The sequence below is a fragment of the Micrasema longulum genome, unplaced genomic scaffold, assembly GCF_059751315.1.
Source record: "Micrasema longulum isolate JH-2025_06_02 unplaced genomic scaffold, ASM5975131v1 h1tg001080l, whole genome shotgun sequence".
Lineage (NCBI taxonomy): Eukaryota > Metazoa > Arthropoda > Insecta > Trichoptera > Brachycentridae > Micrasema > Micrasema longulum.
The window spans coordinates 400668-417636 of record NW_028278268.1 but is presented as its reverse complement, the minus strand read 5'-3'; the positions used below and the strand labels follow the sequence as shown (position 1 = coordinate 417636).

At 35.2% G+C, this 16969-nt stretch overlaps 2 long non-coding RNA genes across 3 annotated transcripts; both read left to right on the top strand.

Moving 5' to 3' along the window:
• Positions 1–1096: 1096 nt before the first annotated feature.
• On the top strand, positions 1097–5116 carry LOC148277148 (uncharacterized). The gene is made up of 3 exons (XR_015823574.1): positions 1097–1188; positions 1778–2068; positions 4579–5116. It is a non-coding gene; the product is annotated as an uncharacterized LOC148277148 (long non-coding RNA).
• Positions 5117–9381: 4265 nt separating this feature from the next.
• LOC148277147 (uncharacterized) lies at positions 9382–16290 on the top strand. 2 transcript variants are annotated; one of them, XR_015823571.1, is made up of 3 exons: positions 9382–9541; positions 11190–11467; positions 12613–16290. It is a non-coding gene; the product is annotated as an uncharacterized LOC148277147 (long non-coding RNA). The 2 variants fall into 2 exon arrangements; XR_015823570.1 differs by having other exon boundaries at positions 11175–11467.
• Positions 16291–16969: the final 679 nt, after the last annotated feature.

Sequence of the window (16969 nt, the reverse complement as noted above, 5' to 3'; positions counted from 1 at the left end):
TAATAATAGGATTTTTGGAAGCCTGTTTTTTTTAACAAAAAAATACACCATTAGATTCCGTTTTCGGCCATTTCGAAACGATAACCCCTTAAAATAAATTCAAATTCATTGTACTTACGTCCAAAATCGACGCTTCCAGTAATTAAGAATTCATCTCTTTCCAATTCGTGAAAACCAGTCTCTCTTTTAAGGAATTTCAACCGACCCATTCGACACTTTTCAACAAGTGCCGCGGACTCCAGCGTTATTGCCAAATTCGGTGTCGGGCGTACAAAAATATAAATTCTGGATTGTAAGTATCTACGTGGTGCTTAACAATAGGGCTAGACGAAATATATTCGTTACAATGTCAAGAATAGGAATAATCGGCGTACGTGCATGAGAAAATGTATGAACGTGGAAAAAGCAATATTTGTTTTTATAAACAGAGTGATGTGGCATTCTATCTGCCAACTGCTACGGACAAACGGGGTAATGGTTTTTTCGGTGCCTAATAATGTTATGTAAATTAATTTACCATAAAATCATTTCAAACTTAAACTTCAACCTTAATTGGATCATGATTTTCAATCGCCCATGCGCTCTGCAGCTACTGGACAAGTTATGTAGATTGTATTTTTAAAGAATTATTTAAAAATTAAAAACTCTTCTTGGTCATTTTTTTGTACAGTGTAAAGGGGGGATAGATTTTCAAACGTCCGTGTGCTCTGTAGCTGCAAGACGTGTTGTAATCTAGCTCCTATAATTTGTTAAAAAAATAATAAAATTATAAATGAGAAACTAGGATCTCTAGGAGCTCTGTAGCTGCAAGACGTGTTGGTATGTTTATTAACGCGCCCTTGAGGTGGATTTATTAAAAAATGGCGCTATTTAAGTTATCCTGAAAAAATTAACAATCTGAAGTCTAAAATTAGCCATTTCACTTTAAATAAATTGCAAAACAAGCAGTCAAATTTAAACTAAAACTATAAATGTCAAAATAAAACTAATTACCTAGTCAGGCACTAATATCAACCTGTAGCCATAATTTCTATATTTGTTCGCGGATTGTCTTACACGTAATATTTTATCTGTGGATTTACTGTCAACCGTCAAACCGCGCGTCCGTATACAGTGGATAATAAATACACGAATTAAAATATTGTTGGACGAGTAAACGAAGATTTTACATACAAATCGCCGCTAAAAGTGAGTAACAAAAATATATACTTAGTGGGATGGCGATTATAATTTTGTGTGGGTATTATTTGACTGAATCGTTGATCTGTGTTAATTTTTGCGGGGAAAGAAAAGATGTGTTTGCGCGAAGATGGCAGATTCGGAAAAGAACAGTATGCGGCCAAACAAACTACAGCAAACAAAAATCCTACCTTAAGGAAGATAGGAAACGGAATCAAGAACAGGAATCCGAATGCTATCTCCAAGTCCTGGGTAGTTTTTTCCTTTTTTGGTGAACACGGCACCTTCACCATAGTTATTAGCGAAATATAAAGATGAATGTGGCGGAGCGGCGGTCAGAAAATTTAACGGTGTTTAAATGCGGGCAGATGATTATTGGGCGAGCAGATGCGGGCAGGTAAAATTATGAACATGCGGTAGTTGAATAAAATTATCAAGAAGAAAAAATATGCCATTGTTGATAAAGGTTGCTATATGGATATGGAAAATTAGCAGCATTCAAAAGCTTCATCTCTGTTTAAAATATATAAATAACCTTTACAATTTTTTTTATGGAGAAACTTAAACTGTAATGTGTCACTTTGTAAGATCTTTGTAGGATCGTTGTTTCAGGTTTCATTATTAGAAATGGAATTCCCTCCATTGAATATTAAGGCTGAACCGGGGACTGGCGATGTAGAAGGGGATATTCTCCAGGCCGGGGATGGGGCGCCGCGGCCCCGCAGCAGCGAGGAGCCGGCTGTTGCTGCCGTGAAGGCTGAACCGGGGACCAGCACTGACCTGTCTAGGATAACCAGCGATATAATGATCTTCACAGAGATTGATGTTGACTATCCTGACATTAAACAAGAATGTTTGGATTCCTCTCGCAAACATGAAATTGCTTCAAGTAAGTAATACTTTTTTGCACACTCGGAGATTTCGTCTTTGGACTGTGGATGATGGTTAGCAGAGGAATTCAACGATTTTTGTATCAATTGTTGATAAAATTAATGCGGCAGCAGAGTTGTATTATTCTAGCCATTTATCGAATGGAAGTTTTTGGAAGTCAAAACCGTGGATTTGTACTAGGCACGCGGTCGTGAATTATGACTTCCCTATACAGGCTCTACGACAAGCAAGCCGCTGTTTCCCCGAAATGGCAGGCAGGAAGGATAGAACGTGATATAACTCTGTATTTTCATACAGATTTCGCATCCTCTACATCCATACATCTTCGCATGCACGCGCGCCGATTATTCCGACTTTCGTCATGTCCGTCTTCGAGGATTTGTTGAATTGGGTCATTCCATGTCTTTCTTGGTCTTTTTCGATATCTGCTTCCATCAACATTAGCATCGTTAATATTTTTACTCGGTCTTACGCTGCCCATTCGTTCTACTTGTTCAAACCAATGCCAAAGTCTTAACTTGATTTTGTCGATAATGCTTATCTCAGTCTAACACAATGTAGGCTTTTGTAAACGTCGCAAAATGCACGTGCCAAAAGCGCTGGCAAATGCTCATGGCTCTTTGAACTGCCGTAGAGAGTACATGGAGAATCCGTGTTAATAAAATTTACCCTTTGCGATTTAAATATATTTTATGATAGCGGACAATTAAATTATTTTCTTAAAAACCGCCGATGTGAGGTAGTGGATTATGCCAACAATCTATTAAGATGAACTCGAACCAGATAAAATCAATATGTAATAACACTGACTAACCTGGTGTTGAGTCTTCTTCCTTGTCGGCGATCAGCTCGCGCTATCGGGGAAACTGGTGGTCAGGAAAACTGCATGCACACAATTGTCCGGAGTCTGAAGGCGGCGCGGCGGATGATAAAATGTTTCCGGCGTTGTGTGAGTTATAGCGTTAAGTTATATTAACTTTCACGGCGAAATAGCGAAAAATACTTTTCAACAAATCGAAAAGCGCGCGAATTTAACTCGTTGAAAAAGCGAAAAGAACGCGGGGGACGAGCAGAATTCCCAACCAACAAAATGTCCTGTCAGGCGTGGCAACCTCACAAAACTAAAATTAGCCACTATCTACTTACATGCGATTCTTCTGGCTAAAATACATTGAAACAAATTATCGGCTAAACCAGTACACGATGTTAGTACACGCGATTCGTCGTTATTTTGCGGCAATTTTTCGTTAAGATTTATGTACCGCGTAGGTTAAATAGAGTCGCGTAGGTTGATTTCCACGTTGAATAATATAAATTAACTATAATAATGATGAAAACATTGTACATTGGCCTAGTGCGAAGTCAACTCGAATATAACTCAGTTATATGGTCACCGTATTACAGGGTTCATGTTAGGGATATCGAAAAAGTTCAGCATTTTATGCATTTTAAACTAAATACAAGTACCAATTTTAAATTACAATTACTTTAATGATTTTTTGAATATACAAACGTAAGAAAACAGACAAAAATTCAATGACTCGCTTTTTTTATTTTAAATAATGACATCGATGTTCGATTGTTGTGAACTTATACATTTTATTGGTGTGCGAGAGCTTGGTCGAGTTATCCGATGTAATACTCTATTCTACTGCGGTCTATTATCGATCAATTACAGCGCGAATTCACCAGTAGTACGAATGCATGTACTTGCGAACCAATATGCCAACAATATCGATGTCTTTAACGTGAGTCTTGTAAATTTTAAAAATCAATATACCCATATGTTCCATAAAAATAATAATCTGTTTATATTCTTTAATAATGAATATTGTGTACCTAGCTACTTTCAACCTTTAAATTGTATTTCTTTCATATGTTTGCATTTTATAAGTTTATCGAATTTTTATTTTTAATATCCTATACGATTTTTTCTCTCTTTTGAGGCTTCTTCATATTTTTTCAAGACCAACTATATTTCTAAACACTGTTCTATCTTTTATTTATTTTTAAATTTTATTTTTATAAATGTTATCTTGTTTACTTGTGTTTCATATAACTTTTAAAAAAATTTTTTTAAAGGAAACATTATTCACCCACATATTTCGATTTTTGGCGCTATTTTCAACAAATTGTAAATAATTCGTTATTAGAAAATGGGAAACAAGTTGGGGTAGAGTGGGGTTCGAACCTCGGACCTCTGATCCGTTAGTACGAAACACTAGCCACGGGACTACAACCCGATTTTATGTATGTTAAAGTCTTATGGGCGTGAAAAATTATTAAAAATGAAAAACAACTCACTGACGTTTTAAGTTCGTGTAAATTCACTTATATAATTTTTTATACCGACTGGTTTAAAAACATAGCCAGCGTAGCTAACATAGCGTCTATTTTCCAATAGCGCTCGTTTCATTCTTGCAAAACTCAATATTTTTATCGCTTATTTTTTCTTTTTTAGCACTCAAGACTTAATAAATAATAATGTTATTTTTGTTTTTATTTTAGGTTTACAAGTGAGACGGAAATATTACACCTGTTTAAAGTGTCAATATAAATGTCCAGAGAAGAGTCAATTTACATCGCACATTTTAAAACATACCGACGAAAAATCATTTTGTTTCAATCGGTGCCAATATGAATGTTCACAAAATAGTGATTTGAAAAGACACGTTTTAACTCAAACCACCGCAAAATCATTTACATGCTCAGAGTGCCAATTTAAATGTTCACAAAATAGTTATTTAAAATCGCACATGTTAATTCATACCGGCGAGAAATCATTCTCACGCTCAGCTTGCCAATTTAAATGTTCACAAAAATGTAATTTAGAAGCACACATTTTCACTCATATAGAAAAGAAACCATTCTCGTGCTCGGAGTGCCAGTATAAAAGTGTACGAAAAGATAATTTGAAGTCGCACATGTTAACTCACACCGGTGAGAAACCATTCTCATGCTCAAAGTGCCAATTTAAATGTTCACAAAAACATCATTTGAACAGACACATTTCAACACATACCGGTGAGAAACCATTTTCATGCTCAGAGTGCCAATATAAATGTCTACAAAAGAATCATTTAAAATCTCACACGTTAACTCATACCGGCGAGAAGCCATTCTCATGCTCAGAGTGCCAATTTAAATGTTCGCAAAAGGCTAATTTAAAATCTCACATGTTAATTCATACCGGCGAAAAATCATTCTCATGCACAGTTTGCCAATTCAAATGTTCACAAAAACGTATTTTGAAAACACACATTTTCACTCATACAGGCGAGAAACCATTCTCGTGCTCTGAGTGCCAATTTAAATGTTCACAAAAGGTTAATTTAAAATTTCACATGTTTATTCATACCGGCGAAAAATCATTCTCATGCTCAGTTTGCCAATTCAAATGTTCACAAAAACGTATTTTGAAAACACACATTTTAACTCATACCGGCGAGAAACCGTTCTCATGCTTAGAGTGCCAATATAAAAGTGTACGAAGAGATAATTTGAAAAGACACATGTTAACTCACACCGGTGAGAATTCATTCTCATGCTCAGAGTGTCAATATAAATGTTCACGGAAACGTTTTTTAAAATCCCACATTTTAGCTCATACCGGCGAGAAACCATTCTGATGCTCAGATTGTGGAGACACGTTTTCCAAAAAAGAGGATTTAATTCGTCATTCATTAATTCACATTGATGAAAAAGTTCTCTATAGAACTAACGAACTTGCTATGAGTTTCTAGGCTGCCCGTTTTGAACCGTAATGACAAACCTTAGGGGGAAATGAAAAGGAATACATAAATATTATAGGTACGGGTATAGAATTAAGAACAGTCCAGAAACCGCAAACGCGCATCAAACAGAAGACGACTAAACTACTCTTAAGTTAGTTTCTTTGTAGACGTCGCTACTGAGCGACTGACGCAACTTCCGATTTGAATTCAACTATGCCGCGTTGTGTCTTTTTAAAGTGTAGAGATACTGCTGGGATCTTAAAAAGCCAGGGTAGTATTTTTTTTTTACCCTAATTTGCTCATCTAATGAGAGAACTAATGAAAATTGGACCTCGGATTAAAAAACGGCGTGGTGGACATTTGACCGACATTATCTTTAAAATATCAAATATTATTTTACATGATATAAAAATATCCGTTTAATGTAAAATAAAATTTGTTTTATTTTTTAAGTTCTAAGTTCATTAATTCAATTGCTGTTATTAAATAACACTTTGTTATCTACTCTGTTGTGTCAATTAATGTTTCCGCGTGCGCAATACAATTTTAGAGAAATTAACAGATTGCTTTTTTTTACCTTACATTTGTGTTATGATTATATTTTCTCCCATCGTGCATAACAAAGTGGCGCATAGTGGGGAAATTTTTGGACACAGTTCGATGTATCCAAATATGATTATACGCTCCTTCTGGACTATTCTTAATTCTATGGGTACGGGTATAGAATAATAAGAACATTGATAATTACTTCTTCCTAGTCGGTCATGACCACTGTGCTCCCGGACGAGTGTCCCCTGTTCTTCTCGACCCTCCGCCAGTCTCGTGGACACGTGTAGCGTCACAGCTGTGACTCTCTCGATCGCATCCGTCCGCCTCATCTGCAAACGTCCTCTTCCTCGTGTACCGCCGACCCTTCCAGCTCCGGGCTGCCCGGCCCCGCTCCCGCATTGTGTGGATAGACAGTAATGACTCGTCGCTTCTGCGCTCTGACCGATGTACTCGCTACAGTCGTCTCGGATGCCACACTTCGAATGCGTCGATCCTCCCGCGTTCCCGGCCCTCTGGGTCCATGTCTGTGAGGCATAATGGAAGACACTAAACACCAGAATTTCACCAGTCTCACCTCGGTAGCCCTTGTGATGTCGCCACTTTTCCACATTTAGATGAGACGATGCATTGCGCTTTTGGGCAGCTGAATGCGGAGATTTACTTCTCGGCCGCTGGTGCCCCCGACATTAATATGAGAGCCCAAATGCACAAAATGTTGTAATTTTTGTGGTTTTCTCAGGCATCTTTACTACTACACCACGAAGGCCGCTCGCTTTTTTTTATCTCCATATTTCAAGTAGAATCACGTGTTAAACATATTCTTGTCACGATTTGTTGTCCTGTCAGAAATAGTATTACATATTGTGTTGTGTACGTAATTGGTGCTGTGTTAGGTTTAAGTTTTTTGCAATAACACTGTAATTATACCGATATAGCACTGTGTGCACAACAATAAACTTAAATAAAATTTGAAAAAATTACAATTTACACAATTTGTTGTTTTACAAATAAAATAATAAAGTCTTCGATGCATTGTTTTGTATATTTATTCTGGAACTCAAATAACAAAGAACACATGAGACATTGGTTTGATAATAATACTTTACGTACATCAATTGAGGGCATTGGAAGCAAAGATAGCAAACTCCCGTTTCGGTGTTTTCGAGAAAATTAACAAAAACTGCTACACTAATGCCAAAGAGTCTTCTAATTTTTCACGCCTAAAAAGCTTTTACAAACATGAAAGTTATATAAAACATGAGTATATAAACAGCACAAAATTTTCAAAATACAATATTTTTTATTTTATTTTTTCACGCCCATAAGGCTTTTACACACATGAAATTTTTACAAAATATAAGTATATAAACAACATTAAATTGAAAAAATACAATATAAATCAACAAAAGCTAGAACAGTGTAAATAAAATATAGGAACAGTGTTAAGAAGTATAGTTGGTATAAAAATAGAAATAAAAAGATGAGTGTATTAACAACATAAATTTTTAAAAAATACAATATAAAGTAATAAAATATAGAACTGTGTTTAAAAGTTAAGTTGGTTTTAAAAAAATAAATTATAACAATATATATATGTTTTTTTTTATTGTTTTTTTTAGTAAGCTAAAGAAATGCAGTTAAAGGTTTAAAGCAGCTACGTACATAATGTTATAAAATACAATGTGAACAGAATATTAAGTTCTATTTGATAAGGAACATATACATTGATATTTAAAATTTACAAGACTCACGCTAAAGACATCGATGTTGTTAGCATATTGGTTCGCGAGTACATGCATCCGCATTACTGGCGAATTCGCGCTGTAATTGGTCGATGATGGACCGCAGTAGAACAAAGTATTACATCGGGTAACTCGACCAGGCACTCGCACATTATTCAAATTGATAAGTTCACAACAATCGAACATCGACATTATTATTTTAAACAAAAAAAGCAAGTCATTTAATTTTCGTCTGTTTTCTAATGTTTGGATGTTTAAATAATCATTTAAGTATGAGTAATTTATGTATTCAATCGGTATACTTAATTTAAAATTGATAAAACGCAAAAATTTATGCTGAACTCTTTCGATGTCCTTAACATGAACCCTGTAATGCGGTGACCATATAACCGAGTTATACTCGAGTTGACTTCGCACTAGGGCAATATACAATGTTTTCATTATGTTTATAGACTCAAAATCCCGTATCGTTCGCAGCAAAAATCCCAAGGTTCTCATGCTCTTATTTGTAATGTTTTGTATATGTTTAATAAAACTCAGTTTTCCGTCAAAAAGAATACCTAAGTCTGTCATCTCTGTAACTTTTTCTAATGGTGAAGAATTTATTTTTAGCATTTAATAGAATTTAATTCATACTAAGCAATAAAAAATAGAACAGTGTTTAGAAGTAAAGTTGGTGTAAAAAAGAAAATAAATAAATAAAAGACATAATTTATTATATAAATAAAAGACGAGTGATACTTTAATGCACAGATTTGGAATATCCAGTGACCGGTTTCATCGCTTTCGCGACATCTTCGCGACTGGTGGATATTCCAAATTTGTGGATTTATCACTCGTCTTTTATTTATATAATAAATTACAATGAACTTCCATCAAGAATATTCACTTACAAACTTAAATGTTTTTAACAACATAAATTTTTTTAAATACAATATAAAGAAATTCGATAGGAAATCTGGAATTGTTTAAGTCTGACAGGCCTTAAATACACTTCAGCGCCGCCCCATTACGCCAACATATACCAACTTGAGGGTCTGTATACCTATCTATTTTTATAGTGTAAAAAGAAATAAAACAATATTAGGAAGTTCCCGTCATCATTTTACACTCCTAGTTTTCAGGCCCGCCCCTGATTTATATGTAGCGTAATCTGTAACGAGCCATTTCACGATAATTAAATTGCAAAACAAGCGACAAAATTTTAACGGAATCTATAAAATATGAAATAAAACGATTTACCCAGTGAAGTACCTACTAATAATAATTAATCTGTAGCCAAAATATCTATGTTTGTTTGTGGATTGTTCATCACATTACATTTTATCTGTGGTTCTTCTGTCAAGCGCTTAGCGGTACGCGTCTCTATCCAGTGGACAAAAACACATAAATTACACTATTATTGGACAAGTAAACGAAGGTTTTACATACAAATCACCGTAAAACGTAAGTAACAAATATATATTTAACATATTACAACCGAGATGAAGAACATTTAAGATAAGGTTATTTAGAAGTCTAGGCATCTACAGGGCTTATGACCTGTCAATGGCTGGTTTAAGTGGCCACCTTACACACTGTGTATTCACCATTCTGCCTATATTTGAACATCTATATTCCTTCAATTCTTTCATCTGTTGATGTTTGTGAAGTAATTATAGAAATATATATTTGGTTGGTAGCGAGCTCCACAACAGACCGGGAGTCCCAATTGCAGAGGTTAATTACCGTCAGGCTTGAGAAAAGTCATATTTAGTTATTGTGATCTCACGTAACGGAAGATTGATATTCGCCGCATCTAGTGTACCAATGCAGTTCCCTATGCACCATCGGGTGCAGACGGGAATATGATGATGATTAGTTTTAGCGCACAAAATGCGTAATTTATTAAACTGACATCTTGTTATTTGTTATCACTTTTACCACCGGATAAAATGAAGCTTATTAACAGAATATAATCTAAGGGGCTAAAAAAAAAAAAAAAAACTAATGTAATGAGTGATGAAAACCAATCATGTAACATCTTAGTAAATAGATAAATCATTGAAAAGGTTGACAGTTATATATACCTAGGACACGAAATAAAGCTCGGGGAAGATAATCAGAAATAGAAAGAAGGCGAGGTTGAGCATGGGCCGCCTTTGGTAAGCTCTCATATATCCTGAAATCTCCGAAGTATTTACATTATTTAAAGAAGAAACTTTTTGATGCTTGTGTTCTCCCTGTACTGACATATGGCTGTGAAACGTTTGTGTTCACGAAAAAAAAATTACACAAATTATCAGTGACACAGAGAGCCATGGAAAGGAGAATGCTGGGTATTTCGTTGAGAGACAGAAAAACCAATACATGGATTAGAGCGAGAACAAAGATCACCGATGTGGTCCATAGGGCTGCTAACCAGAAATGGAGCTGGGCTGGTCATATAGCCAGAATCACAGACTCTAGATGGACCAAATAAGTCCTGGAAGGGCGACCCAGAACGGGTAGAAGATGTGTCGGCAGGCCTCAGACAAGGTGGTCTGATGACATAAGACGAGTTGCAGGAAGTGGTTGGATGCGGTTGGCTCAGGATAGGGAAATATGGAGACTAAAGGGGAGGCCTATGTTCAACATTGGACAAGAGACGGCTGATGATGATGATGAAGGGGCTATTGTTTATTAAATATTATTAGTTGAGAATCGCTATTGAAAGCATAAATGCTAATGAACGGGCCTTAGATGTGTACATACGATTAGTTAATATTTTTTTCCGACAAAACTACTAAAAATACTCTAAAATACTCTACACACATAAGTGAACACTTGACACAGCTTATGACAGATCATAAGCTTTATACGTGCTTTATACAGCTTCCATCTCTGTTTAAAATATATAAATTACCTACATTTGTTTTCTTATGGAGAAAATCAAACTGTGGGTAGTGTCATTGTAGGACATTAAAATGACCTTCTTTAATTCCAGAATCGATAAAGATCACACGTGTCATTTTATTATTGTCAAAGTTGCGTATATTTCATTCCACGCTTTAGGAATTGTGATTTTATTGTTTATATTAGTCATTTTTGTAATTTACAGGATCTTCATTTTCAGGTTATGTATTTTTTTTATTATGGAATTCCCTTCAGTGAATGTGAAGGCTGAACCGGGGGCTGGCGATGTAGAAGATATTCTCCAGGCTCGGGAAGGGGCGCCACGGCCCCGCAGCAGCGAGGAGCCGGCTGTTGCTGCCGTGAAGGCTGAACCGGGGACCAGTACTGGCCGGCCCAGGATAACCAGCGATGTAATGATCTTCACAAAGATTGATGTTGATTACCCTGACATTAAACAAGAATGTTCGGATTCCTCTCGCAAACATGAAATTGCTTCAAGTAAGTAATACTTTTTTGCACACTCGGAGATTTCGTCTTTGGACTGTGGATGATGGTTAGCAGAGGAATTCAACGATTTTTGTATCAATTGTTGATAAAATTAATGCGGCAGCGGAGTTGTATTATTCTAGCCATTTATCGAATGGAAGCTTTTGGAAGTCACAACCGTGGATTTGTACTAGGCACGCGGTCGTGAATTATGACTTCCCTATACAGGCTCTACGACAAGCAAGCCGCTGTTTCCCCGAAATGGCAGGCAGGAAGGATAGAACGTGATATAACTCTGTATTTGCATACAGATTTCGCATCCTCTACATCCATACATCTTCACATGCACGCGCGCCGATTATTCCGACTTTCGTCATGTCCGTCTTTGAGGATTTGTTGAATTGGGTCATTCCATGTCTTTCTTGGTCTTTTTATCATACTTTCTCATCAATTGTTGTGTAAATATTCAAAAGAAATATGAAAAAAGATGCTAAAACCTACCTACATCAATAAAACGAGAAAGGACTTTCAAGAAACTAGAATTATATTCTGATATATGAAACATATTCCTCAGCTTCCTGTCTAGTCCTTTTAGCAATCCATTTATGGACTCGAGCTTTGAAAATATTATTTTTAATTCTGTTCACCAATATGCCCTTGCTTAAAAAGTTGTATAGCTTAGGGGCCAGAAATGTATAATGCCTTTGTCCTTAATTAGTTTTTTTCTTTGGGAGCAGAAGTATTGTTTTTTGTCTTTGCCTAGTGTCGTAAATTTGTTGTCCGTCATTGTGTCTGTCAGGATTTTGATGGAAATGTCTTAAAATTGTTTTTATGTATAATTGTCTTATTTCTAGTACTGGAAATTCTGTAAAAAGCATTCTATCTCAACATTTAAGCCTATAAAAGCACGTGGAACTAACGAAATCCCATAGAGATTATCAAATTAATCAATTGAAATAATATTGATTGTTCGCTTGGACGGTTTAATAACATGTACGACACAAGAATTATCCCCAAGATTTATTAAAATCAATATTATTTACATTACCTAAAAGACAACACCCAAAAAATGTAATTATTATCGCCTCATAAGTCTTATTTCCTGTTGGTTTTTAGCATTCAAGATTTACATTTCATTATTTATGTTTTTATTTTAGGTTTACAAGTGAGACGGAAATATTTCACCTGTTCAAAGTGTCAATATAAATCTCCAGAGAAGAGCAAATTTACATCGCACATGTCAACGCATACCGGCGAAAAACCTTACTCGTGCCCGGAGTGTCAATATAAATGTTTGCGAAAGAATAATTTGAAAATTCACATGTTAACTCATACCGGCGAGAAACCATTCTCATGCTCAGTGTGCCAATTTAAATGTTCAATGAAAAATAGTTTGAAAAGACACACGTTGACTCATACCGGCGAGAAACCATTCTCATGCTCAGTGTGCCAATTTAAATGTTCATTGCAAAATAGTTTTAGAAGACACATGTTAACTCATACCGGCGAGAAACCATTCTCATGCTCAGCGTGCCAATTTAAATGTTCAATGAAACATAGTTTCACGAGACACGTATTAACTCATACCGACGAGAAACCATTCTCATGCTCAGAGTGTCAATATAAATGTTCACGTAAACGTTTTTTAAAATCACACATTTTAGCTCATACCGGCGAGAAACCATTCTCATGCTCAGATTGTGGAAACACTTTTTCCAAAAAAGAGGATTTAATTAGTCATTCATTGATTCACATTGGTGAGAAAGTTCTTGCTGTGAAATTACTAAAAATGAATATCTTATTTATTCCGGAATGGGTCGGTAATCCTTAATATTTTATTTTGTTTTCAGCCCTTATATTTTTTTCCCTAAGCTCATCAACAGTTATAGAACTAACGAACTAACTATGACATTTTAGACTGTGCCCGTTTAGAACCGTAATAATAAACATAGGGGAAAAAACAAGGAATATTTACATATTGTACGGGTATAGAAGCGTCTCCACTTTTTGAGCAAATTGCATCATGTTTTTTAGGGATAAGTTAAATGTATATTATGTGAAATTGTAGATTTATTTATGTAACTAATAGTTACTTGAACTATTTTATAATACTTGTTCGTAAATTTACAAAAAAATAAAATAATGATTAGAATATTTGTTTATTTGACGGCTTACGCCTTTACATAGTATAAAATAATTTTAAAAAAACAATTCATATTAAACAAAATACAAAACACCGGTACGCAAGTAAAGAAAATATACGAGGGCGGATTGATAATGAAGCTACCTAGCGCTAGATGGCAGCACAAACACAAAAAAAAATGTTTTTTCTAAATTGCAATCTGTCAAACGTCAGCTGTTAAAATGTCACCCAAATTCTTCAATTAGTTTATTTGTTGTAGTCGTTTGAAGTAATCAACTTTTGTGTTTCTAGAAAATTTACTCGTTTTCAGAATAGATTTAAGTTTTCTTTATTTTCTTTTGGGCTATAAATTCATTTAGTTTTAATTAGGATTATATTATCATGACGGGGAATAAAAATGGGAACACATGGCGAAGTAACTCACTACACCACATATTCGATAAGGCACCAGGAAGACGTGATCTTCCAAATTCATCTCAAGTTTCCGTTCGGTGGATGTTCCCGCTTCCATCTATTCATACGTGCGAACGCATAGTTCCCTTAAATATTCCGGAGCAGAGTTGTGCAGTGACTTATACATAAGCCAACAGAGTTTGTATTCGACCCTCTGTGGAAAACGTAGCCAGCGTAGTTTATTTTATTTTATTTATTTCGAATACAAACAGATGTACAGGTTAAATGAATATTTAAAAAAAATATATATTATATAAAATGTAAACATAGTAGGGCCTGCCATCCAATTATATGTATTCACTAAATAATACTGTAATAAAGCGACGACGGCTTGAAGTTTAAACTATATAAATAATAAATATACTATATATTAAAATAAGATAAATATGGACAAAATAAGGAGATAGTGGAAAGGAAAAGAAGGAAATTGATAAGGAGTGGTAAAGGATGATTGAAGGAAAGTGAGAGTGGAAAATTGCATTTGATTTATTGATTAAACGAATTATGAATGAAGAGCATGAATCAAGCCCATTAATTCTCTTCTGTACATATTGTATGGAGTGTTAAATATATCAAGACTATTAAATTTTTTGTTAAATGTTTCACATATACGAGGGATTGTAGAATGTTTCCGATGATTAGTTTTAAATTTACGAATATAGAAAATATCAGAGAGTCTAGTTGGCCTGGAGGGGACACGGTAAGCAAGTAGATTAATGAGTTCCGGGGAATCGAATTTATTATTGACAATTTTATAAAGCAGGATCTGATCAAACATATCTCTTCTGTGTGCTAATGAAACAAGGTTATAAAATTTTAATGAAGCTAAATAATTCCCGAAGTAGTGGAGTGATATGACTGAACTAGAGATTCCGAAAATAAGTCTCGCTGCGGCATTCAATACAGATTGTAGGCGAGTCATTTTGTTCATTGGTAGACCTGCATAGATACCATTACAATAATCGACTCTAGACACTACAAACGCATTTATTAATTGACGGGCGGCATCAACCGGCAATTTTTTGCGTATGCATTTAATTTGTCTCAGCTGGTAAAAGCATGAACTTATCGTTCTACTAATTTGAGCGTCAAGAGAAAGGTCAGAATTGAGTAAAACTCCCAGTAGTTTAACGGTGGGTAAAGCGGTACTACCTACATTGGGTAGGGCCGTATCCTGGATCAAATTCTGTCGTCTGGCTGAAGCGACCCATAGTTGTTCAGTTTTTGATGGGTTTAATGTTAGTCTGTTTTCAGCCATCCAGTTTCCCTTTTTCTCGATGCATCCATTAATAAAATTGACGAGCATACTTCTCTCGCCTGGTTTGCAATAAAAATAAATCTGAGTATCATCTGCATAGCAGTGAGACCACAATCCACATTCTTTGATAATGTTCTCTATATCTTTAGTGTAAAGGAGGTAGAGGAGTGGTCCGAGTACTGACCCTTGAGGCACTCCTGTAGACACCCGAAAGTTGGTTGAGTTTTTACCCTGGAACACAACTGCGTATTCTCTCTCATTAAGATATGAACTGAACCACATATGTGCCTGATCACGGATACCATAAGTTTTTTCCAGACGTTCAAGCAAAATATTATGGTCTACAGTATCGAATGCAGCACTCATGTCCAGAAGAGCCATCAACATCAGATTATCAGAGTCTACCGCCGTTATAATGTCAGATAGTACTCTTATCACTCTCGTCTCCGTGGAATGAAAATGTCAGTATGCCGATTGCCTTACCGAAAATAAAGAATTCTGCTCGATATAGTTAACGAGCCTATGAGATACTATTTTTTCTAATATTTTTGATACGATGGGAAGATTTGAAATAGGGCGAAAACTGGAAAGATCTTCTACATCAAGTTGTGAGTTTTTTAAAAGTGGAGTTACATTTGCTTTCTTTATGGCTCTCGGAACAATGCTGCGCTTCAATGTATGTATGAAAGTTTATACATACATTGTCACATAAATGGCACAAAAAACACTCTGGCAAATTCTGCTTGTACTAGGAGTAGGCTCTGCATATGAAGGCTCGGCAAGCCAGAAATATTAGTATGCCTAATGTTGCAATCGGTTCCTATATGGGCAAATGTCTGTTCTAAGAAACCGATTTGTTGCGGCAAATATGGTTTTCGAATATGTTTCCTATAAAAAAAATAATATTGGAGAAATAGAAAAACAGTTATAGCCCAAAAGAGAAGAAAAGAAAAAAGTACAGTTTTCATTAAATTAGAAAATAAAATATATACACATACACGCATACATACATACATACATATACATTGATGTAATTGTAGATACGGCCATTACTGTCTTTCACCTTTTTTATTAGTTTAATTGATTATATGAATATTGTTATTTTATTATGTGTTAAATAAATTGAATAACCCTGTATTCGTTGTTTTATTTATGAATTCAAATTAAATGAATATTGTTTTTTTTACATGGGTACTCCAGTAAAATGTCTAATTTTATAAATGAAACCATTCGAATGATCGAATTTTTAATATGTTGTAATGAATAATGTATATATATATATATATATATATATATGTATATATGTATTCATATACAGGGTGTTCTTTAAACCCTGTCACATCCGAAACCACGATGATCAGTATGACCAAGAAGACATATTGGCACATTAAAATAAATTTTTAGAACTAATAAAATTTACAAAAATAAATTATTTTAAAAAACAAATGGTTTCTTACTTCTGCAAGAGTGAAGCGAGGACAGGGGAGGGAGGAGTCTGATACACCATCAACCACATGGCCACGCCCCTCTCGCTTCTCCCCTGCAGAAGTAAGCAATCTTTTGTATTTTTAAAAACTTTTGCGTTCTAAATATTGTTTTAAATATGCTAATATGTCTTCTTGCCCATACTGATCATCGTGGTTTCGGATGTGACAGGGTT